Source organism: Palaemon carinicauda, chromosome 4 (genome assembly GCF_036898095.1).
Source record: "Palaemon carinicauda isolate YSFRI2023 chromosome 4, ASM3689809v2, whole genome shotgun sequence".
NCBI classification, from domain to species: Eukaryota; Metazoa; Arthropoda; class Malacostraca; order Decapoda; family Palaemonidae; genus Palaemon; species Palaemon carinicauda.
The window spans coordinates 151,617,729-151,627,728 of NC_090728.1; positions in this window are offsets into that span (position 1 = coordinate 151,617,729).

A 10,000-nucleotide genomic window follows, 5' to 3' on the forward strand; every position below is an offset into this window, starting at 1 on the left:
TGGTAGTTTGTTACTTGGCATTCAATTAATGATAAATTTTGCACATTTTTACGTTAAGAGAATCCAGACATTAATATATCAAAATATATATGGCTTATTTGAATATGAAAAACACGTAAAAATGTGCAAAATTTATCATTAATTGAATGCCAAGTAACAAACTACCAATTAGCTACGATGGTGAAGATGGGTTGATTTCAATTCTAAGTACAAAATATCTGAATTCGACGGGTATAAGTACAGTAGAATTGTCATTGACTTTTATCTTCCTTCGTGGCCGAATGCGTTAGTCACTGTCTATATAAGCTTGCCGACCAGGGTTCGATTCCCGGCCGGAGCCAAGCTCTTGTCTTTGTGAGATTTCGCCTGGGGCTCTGATCCCGAGGTCGTTAAGAGAATCCAGACATTAATATATCAAAATATATATGGCTTATTTGAATATGAAAAACACGTAAAAATGTGCAAGATTTATCATTAATTGAATGCCAAGTAACAAACTACCAATTAGCTACGATGGTGAAGATGGGTTGATTTCAATTCTAAGTACAAAATACCTGAATTCGACGGGTATAAGTACAGTAGAATTGTCATTGACTTTTATCTTCCTTCGTGGCCGAATGGGTTAGTCACTGTCTATATAAGCTTGCCGACCAGGGTTCGATTCCCGGCCGGAGCCAAGCTCTTGTCTTTGTGAGATTTCGCCTGGGGCTCTGATCCCGAGGTCGTTAAGAGAATCCAGACATTAATATCATCAAAATATATATGGCTTACTTGAATATGAAAAACACGTAAAAATGTGCAAAATTTATCATTAATTGAATGCCAAGTAACAAACTACCAATTAGCTACGATGATGAAGATGGGTTGATTTCAATTCTAAGTACAAAATACCTGAATTCGACGGGTATAAGTACAGTAGAATTGTCATTGACTTTTATCTTCCTTCGTGGCCGAATGGGTTAGTCACTGTCTATATAAGCTTGCCGACCAGGGTTCGATTCCCGGCCGGAGCCAAGCTCTTGTCTTTGTGAGATTTCGCCTGGGGCTCTGATCCCGAGGTCGTTAAGAGAATCCAGACATTAATATATCAAAATATATATGGCTTATTTGAATATGAAAAACACGTAAAAATGTGCAAAATTTATCATTAATTGAATGCCAAGTAACAAACTACCAATTAGCTACGATGGTGAAGATGGGTTGATTTCAATTCTAAGTACAAAATACCTGAATTCGACGGGTATAAGTACAGTAGAATTGTCATTGACTTTTATCTTCCTTCGTGGCCGAATGGGTTAGTCACTGTCTATATAAGCATGCCGACCAGGGTTCGATTCCCGGCCGGAGCCAAGCTCTTGTCTTTGTGAGATTTCGCTTGGGGCTCTGATCCCGAGGTCGTTAAGAGAATCCAGACATTAATATATCAAAATATATATGGCTTATTTGAATATGAAAAACACGTAAAAATGTGCAAAATTTATCATTAATTGAATGCCAAGTAACAAACTACCAATTAGCTACGATGGTGAAGATGGGTTGATTTCAATTCTAAGTACAAAATACCTGAATTCGACGGGTATAAGTACAGTAGAATTGTCATTGACTTTTATCTTCCTTCGTGGCCGAATGGGTTAGTCACTGTCTATATAAGCTTGCCGACCAGGGTTCGATTCCCGGCCGGAGCCAAGCTCTTGTCTTTGTGAGATTTCGCCTGGGGCTCTGATCCCGAGGTCGTTAAGAGAATCCAGACATTAATATATCAAAATATATATGGCTTATTTGAATAGGAAAAACACGTAAAAATGTGCAAAATTTATCATTAATTGAATGCCAAGTAACAAACTACCAATTAGCTACGATGGTGAAGATGGGTTGATTTCAATTCTAAGTACAAAATACCTGAATTCGACGGGTATAAGTACAGTAGAATTGTCATTGACTTTTATCTTCCTTCGTGGCCGAATGGGTTAGTCACTGTCTATATAAGCTTGCCGACCAGGGTTCGATTCCCGGCCGGAGCCAAGCTCTTGTCTTTGTGAGATTTCGCCTGGGGCTCTGATCCCGAGGTCGTTAAGAGAATCCAGACATTAATATATCAAAATATATATGGCTTATTTGAATATGAAAAACACGTAAAAATGTGCAAAATTTATCATTAATTGAATGCCAAGTAACAAACTACCAATTAGCTACGATGGTGAAGATGGGTTGATTTCAATTCTAAGTACAAAATACCTGAATTCGACGGGTATAAGTACAGTAGAATTGTCATTGACTTTTATCTTCCTTCGTGGCCGAATGGGTTAGTCACTGTCTATATAAGCTTGCCGACCAGGGTTCGATTCCCGGCCGGAGCCAAGCTCTTGTCTTTGTGAGATTTCGCCTGGGGCTCTGATCCCGAGGTCGTTAAGAGAATCCAGACATTAATATCATCAAAATATATATGGCTTACTTGAATATGAAAAACACGTAAAAATGTGCAAAATTTATCATTAATTGAATGCCAAGTAACAAACTACCAATTAGCTACGATGATGAAGATGGGTTGATTTCAATTCTAAGTACAAAATACCTGAATTCGACAGGTATAAGTACAGTAGAATTGTCATTGACTTTTATCTTCCTTCGTGGCCGAATGGGTTAGTCACTGTCTATATAAGCTTGCCGACCAGGGTTCGATTCCCGGCCGGAGCAAAGCTCTTGTCTTTGTGAGATTTCGCCTGGGGCTCTGATCCCGAGGTCGTTAAGAGAATCCAGACATTAATATATCAAAATATATATGGCTTATTTGAATATGAAAAACACGTAAAAATGTGCAAAATTTATCATTAATTGAATGCCAAGTAACAAACTACCAATTAGCTACGATGGTGAAGATGGGTTGATTTCAATTCTAAGTACAAAATACCTGAATTCGACGGGTATAAGTACAGTAGAATTGTCATTGACTTTTATCTTCCTTCGTGGCCGAATGGGTTAGTCACTGTCTATATAAGCATGCCGACCAGGGTTCGATTCCCGGCCGGAGCCAAGCTCTTGTCTTTGTGAGATTTCGCTTGGGGCTCTGATCCCGAGGTCGTTAAGAGAATCCAGACATTAATATATCAAAATATATATGGCTTATTTGAATATGAAAAACACGTAAAAATGTGCAAAATTTATCATTAATTGAATGCCAAGTAACAAACTACCAATTAGCTACGATGGTGAAGATGGGTTGATTTCAATTCTAAGTACAAAATACCTGAATTCGACGGGTATAAGTACAGTAGAATTGTCATTGACTTTTATCTTCCTTCGTGGCCGAATGGGTTAGTCACTGTCTATATAAGCTTGCCGACCAGGGTTCGATTCCCGGCCGGAGCCAAGCTCTTGTCTTTGTGAGATTTCGCCTGGGGCTCTGATCCCGAGGTCGTTAAGAGAATCCAGACATTAATATATCAAAATATATATGGCTTATTTGAATATGAAAAACACGTAAAAATGTGCAAAATTTATCATTAATTGAATGCCAAGTAACAAACTACCAATTAGCTACGATGGTGAAGATGGGTTGATTTCAATTCTAAGTACAAAATACCTGAATTCGACGGGTATAAGTACAGTAGAATTGTCATTGACTTTTATCTTCCTTCGTGGCCGAATGGGTTAGTCACTGTCTATATAAGCTTGCCGACCAGGGTTCGATTCCCGGCCGGAGCCAAGCTCTTGTCTTTGTGAGATTTCGCCTGGGGCTCTGATCCGGAGGTCGTTAAGAGAATCCAGACATTAATATCATCAAAATATATATGGCTTACTTGAATATGAAAAACACGTAAAAATGTGCAAAATTTATCATTAATTGAATGCCAAGTAACAAACTACCAATTAGCTACGATGATGAAGATGGGTTGATTTCAATTCTAAGTACAAAATACCTGAATTCGACGGGTATAAGTACAGTAGAATTGTCATTGACTTTTATCTTCCTTCGTGGCCGAATGGGTTAGTCACTGTCTATATAAGCTTGCCGACCAGGGTTCGATTCCCGGCCGGAGCCAAGCTCTTGTCTTTGTGAGATTTCGCCTGGGGCTCTGATCCCGAGGTCGTTAAGAGAATCCAGACATTAATATATCAAAATATATATGGCTTATTTGAATATGAAAAACACGTAAAAATGTGCAAAATTTATCATTAATTGAATGCCAAGTAACAAACTACCAATTAGCTACGATGGTGAAGATGGGTTGATTTCAATTCTAAGTACAAAATACCTGAATTCGACGAGTATAAGTACAGTAGAATTGTCATTGACTTTTATCTTCCTTCGTGGCCGAATGGGTTAGTCACTGTCTATATAAGCATGCCGACCAGGGTTCGATTCCCGGCCGGAGCCAAGCTCTTGTCTTTGTGAGATTTCGCTTGGGGCTCTGATCCCGAGGTCGTTAAGAGAATCCAGACATTAATATATCAAAATATATATGGCTTATTTGAATATGAAAAACACGTAAAAATGTGCAAAATTTATCATTAATTGAATGCCAAGTAACAAACTACCAATTAGCTACGATGGTGAAGATGGGTTGATTTCAATTCTAAGTACAAAATACCTGAATTCGACGGGTATAAGTACAGTAGAATTGTCATTGACTTTTATCTTCCTTCGTGGCCGAATGGGTTAGTCACTGTCTATATAAGCTTGCCGACCAGGGTTCGATTCCCGGCCGGAGCCAAGCTCTTGTCTTTGTGAGATTTCGCCTGGGGCTCTGATCCCGAGGTCGTTAAGAGAATCCAGACATTAATATATCAAAATATATATGGCTTATTTGAATATGAAAAACACGTAAAAATGTGTAAAATTTATCATTAATTGAATGCCAAGTAACAAACTACCAATTAGCTACGATGGTGAAGATGGGTTGATTTCAATTCTAAGTACAAAATACCTGAATTCGACGGGTATAAGTACAGTAGAATTGTCATTGACTTTTATCTTCCTTCGTGGCCGAATGGGTTAGTCACTGTCTATATAAGCTTGCCGACCAGGGTTCGATTCCCGGCCGGAGCCAAGCTCTTGTCTTTGTGAGATTTCGCCTGGGGCTCTGATCCCGAGGTCGTTAAGAGAATCCAGACATTAATATATCAAAATATATATGGCTTATTTGAATATGAAAAACACGTAAAAATGTGCAAAATTTATCATTAATTGAATGCCAAGTAACAAACTACCAATTAGCTACGATGGTGAAGATGGGTTGATTTCAATTCTAAGTACAAAATACCTGAATTCGACGGGTATAAGTACAGTAGAATTGTCATTGACTTTTATCTTCCTTCGTGGCCGAATGGGTTAGTCACTGTCTATATAAGCATGCCGACCAGGGTTCGATTCCCGGCCGGAGCCAAGCTCTTGTCTTTGTGAGATTTCGCCTGGGGCTCTGATCCCAAGGTCGTTAAGAGAATCCAGACATTAATATATCAAAATATATATGGCTTATTTGAATATGAAAAACACGTAAAAATGTGCAAAATCTATCATTAATTGAATGCCAAGTAACAAACTACCAATTAGCTACGATGGTGAAGATGGGTTGATTTCAATTCTAAGTACAAAATACCTGAATTCGACGGGTATAAGTACAGTAGAATTGTCATTGACTTTTATCTTCCTTCGTGGCCGAATGGGTTAGTCACTGTCTATATAAGCTTGCCGACCAGGGTTCGATTCCCGGCCGGAGCCAAGCTCTTGTCTTTGTGAGATTTCGCCTGGGGCTCTGATCCCGAGGTCGTTAAGAGAATCCAGACATTAATATATCAAAATATATATGGCTTATTTGAATATGAAAAACACGTAAAAATGTGCAAAATTTATCATTAATTGAATGCCAAGTAACAAACTACCAATTAGCTACGATGGTGAAGATGGGTTGATTTCAATTCTAAGTACAAAATACCTGAATTCGACGGGTATAAGTACAGTAGAATTGTCATTGACTTTTATCTTCCTTCGTGGCCGAATGGGTTAGTCACTGTCTATATAAGCTTGCCGACCAGGGTTCGATTCCCGGCCGGAGCCAAGCTCTTGTCTTTGTGAGATTTCGCCTGGGGCTCTGATCCCGAGGTCGTTAAGAGAATCCAGACATTAATATATCAAAATATATATGGCTTATTTGAATATGAAAAACACGTAAAAATGTGCAAAATTTATCATTAATTGAATGCCAAGTAACAAACTACCAATTAGCTACGATGGTGAAGATGGGTTGATTTCAATTCTAAGTACAAAATACCTGAATTCGACGGGTATAAGTACAGTAGAATTGTCATTGACTTTTATCTTCCTTCGTGGCCGAATGGGTTAGTCACTGTCTATATAAGCTTGCCGACCAGGGTTCGATTCCCGGCCGGAGCCAAGCTCTTGTCTTTGTGAGATTTCGCCTGGGGCTCTGATCCCGAGGTCGTTAAGAGAATCCAGACATTAATATCATCAAAATATATATGGCTTACTTGAATATGAAAAACACGTAAAAATGTGCAAAATTTATCATTAATTGAATGCCAAGTAACAAACTACCAATTAGCTACGATGATGAAGATGGGTTGATTTCAATTCTAAGTACAAAATACCTGAATTCGACGGGTATAAGTACAGTAGAATTGTCATTGACTTTTATCTTCCTTCGTGGCCGAATGGGTTAGTCACTGTCTATATAAGCTTGCCGACCAGGGTTCGATTCCCGGCCGGAGCCAAGCTCTTGTCTTTGTGAGATTTCGCCTGGGGCTCTGATCCCGAGGTCGTTAAGAGAATCCAGACATTAATATATCAAAATATATATGGCTTATTTGAATATGAAAAACACGTAAAAATGTGCAAAATTTATCATTAATTGAATGCCAAGTAACAAACTACCAATTAGCTACGATGGTGAAGATGGGTTGATTTCAATTCTAAGTACAAAATACCTGAATTCGACGAGTATAAGTACAGTAGAATTGTCATTGACTTTTATCTTCCTTCGTGGCCGAATGGGTTAGTCACTGTCTATATAAGCATGCCGACCAGGGTTCGATTCCTGGCCGGAGCCAAGCTCTTGTCTTTGTGAGATTTCGCTTGGGGCTCTGATCCCGAGGTCGTTAAGAGAATCCAGACATTAATATATCAAAATATATATGGCTTATTTGAATATGAAAAACACGTAAAAATGTGCAAAATTTATCATTAATTGAATGCCAAGTAACAAACTACCAATTAGCTACGATGGTGAAGATGGGTTGATTTCAATTCTAAGTACAAAATACCTGAATTCGACGGGTATAAGTACAGTAGAATTGTCATTGACTTTTATCTTCCTTCGTGGCCGAATGGGTTAGTCACTGTCTATATAAGCTTGCCGACCAGGGTTCGATTCCCGGCCGGAGCCAAGCTCTTGTCTTTGTGAGATTTCGCCTGGGGCTCTGATCCCGAGGTCGTTAAGAGAATCCAGACATTAATATATCAAAATATATATGGCTTATTTGAATATGAAAAACACGTAAAAATGTGCAAAATTTATCATTAATTGAATGCCAAGTAACAAACTACCAATTAGCTACGATGGTGAAGATGGGTTGATTTCAATTCTAAGTACAAAATACCTGAATTCGACGGGTATAAGTACAGTAGAATTGTCATTGACTTTTATCTTCCTTCGTGGCCGAATGGGTTAGTCACTGTCTATATAAGCTTGCCGACCAGGGTTCGATTCCCGGCCGGAGCCAAGCTCTTGTCTTTGTGAGATTTCGCCTGGGGCTCTGATCCCGAGGTCGTTAAGAGAATCCAGACATTAATATATCAAAATATATATGGCTTATTTGAATATGAAAAACACGTAAAAATGTGTAAAATTTATCATTAATTGAATGCCAAGTAACAAACTACCAATTAGCTACGATGGTGAAGATGGGTTGATTTCAATTCTAAGTACAAAATACCTGAATTCGACGGGTATAAGTACAGTAGAATTGTCATTGACTTTTATCTTCCTTCGTGGCCGAATGGGTTAGTCACTGTCTATATAAGCTTGCCGACCAGGGTTCGATTCCCGGCCGGAGCCAAGCTCTTGTCTTTGTGAGATTTCGCCTGGGGCTCTGATCCCGAGGTCGTTAAGAGAATCCAGACATTAATATATCAAAATATATATGGCTTATTTGAATATGAAAAACACGTAAAAATGTGCAAAATTTATCATTAATTGAATGCCAAGTAACAAACTACCAATTAGCTACGATGGTGAAGATGGGTTGATTTCAATTCTAAGTACAAAATACCTGAATTCGACGGGTATAAGTACAGTAGAATTGTCATTGACTTTTATCTTCCTTCGTGGCCGAATGGGTTAGTCACTGTCTATATAAGCATGCCGACCAGGGTTCGATTCCCGGCCGGAGCCAAGCTCTTGTCTTTGTGAGATTTCGCCTGGGGCTCTGATCCCAAGGTCGTTAAGAGAATCCAGACATTAATATATCAAAATATATATGGCTTATTTGAATATGAAAAACACGTAAAAATGTGCAAAATTTATCATTAATTGAATGCCAAGTAACAAACTACCAATTAGCTACGATGGTGAAGATGGGTTGATTTCAATTCTAAGTACAAAATACCTGAATTCGACGGGTATAAGTACAGTAGAATTGTCATTGACTTTTATCTTCCTTCGTGGCCGAATGGGTTAGTCACTGTCTATATAAGCATGCCGACCAGGGTTCGATTCCCGGCCGGAGCCAAGCTCTTGTCTTTGTGAGATTTCGCCTGGGGCTCTGATCCCAAGGTCGTTAAGAGAATCCAGACATTAATATATCAAAATATATATGGCTTATTTGAATATGAAAAACACGTAAAAATGTGCAAAATTTATCATTAATTGAATGCCAAGTAACAAACTACCAATTAGCTACGATGGTGAAGATGGGTTGATTTCAATTCTAAGTACAAAATACCTGAATTCGACGGGTATAAGTACAGTAGAATTGTCATTGACTTTTATCTTCCTTCGTGGCCGAATGGGTTAGTCACTGTCTATATAAGCTTGCCGACCAGGGTTCGATTCCCGGCCGGAGCCAAGCTCTTGTCTTTGTGAGATTTCGCCTGGGGCTCTGATCCCGAGGTCGTTAAGAGAATCCAGACATTAATATATCAAAATATATATGGCTTATTTGAATATGAAGAACACGTAAAAATGTGCAAAATTTATCATTAATTGAATGCCAAGTAACAAACTACCAATTAGCTACGATGGTGAAGATGGGTTGATTTCAATTCTAAGTACAAAATACCTGAATTCGACGGGTATAAGTACAGTAGAATTGTCATTGACTTTTATCTTCCTTCGTGGCCGAATGGGTTAGTCACTGTCTATATAAGCTTGCCGACCAGGGTTCGATTCCCGGCCGGAGCCAAGCTCTTGTCTTTGTGAGATTTCGCCTGGGGCTCTGATCCCGAGGTCGTTAAGAGAATCCAGACATTAATATATCAAAATATATATGGCTTATTTGAATATGAAAAACACGTAAAAATGTGCAAAATTTATCATTAATTGAATGCCAAGTAACAAACTACCAATTAGCTACGATGGTGAAGATGGGTTGATTTCAATTCTAAGTACAAAATACCTGAATTCGACGGGTATAAGTACAGTAGAATTGTCAATGAATTTTATCTTCCTTCGTGGCCGAATGGGTTAGTCACTGTCTATATAAGCTTGCCGACCAGGGTTCGATTCCCGGCCGGAGCCAAGCTCTTGTCTTTGTGAGATTTCGCCTGGGGCTCTGATCCCGAGGTCGTTAAGAGAATCCGGACATTAATATATCAAAATATATATGGCTTATTTGAATATGAAAAACACGTAAAAAAATGTGCAAAATTTATCATATATATATATATATATATATATATATATATATATATATATATATATATATATATATATATATATATATATATATATATATACCAAAGGCACTTCCCCCAATTTTTGGGGGG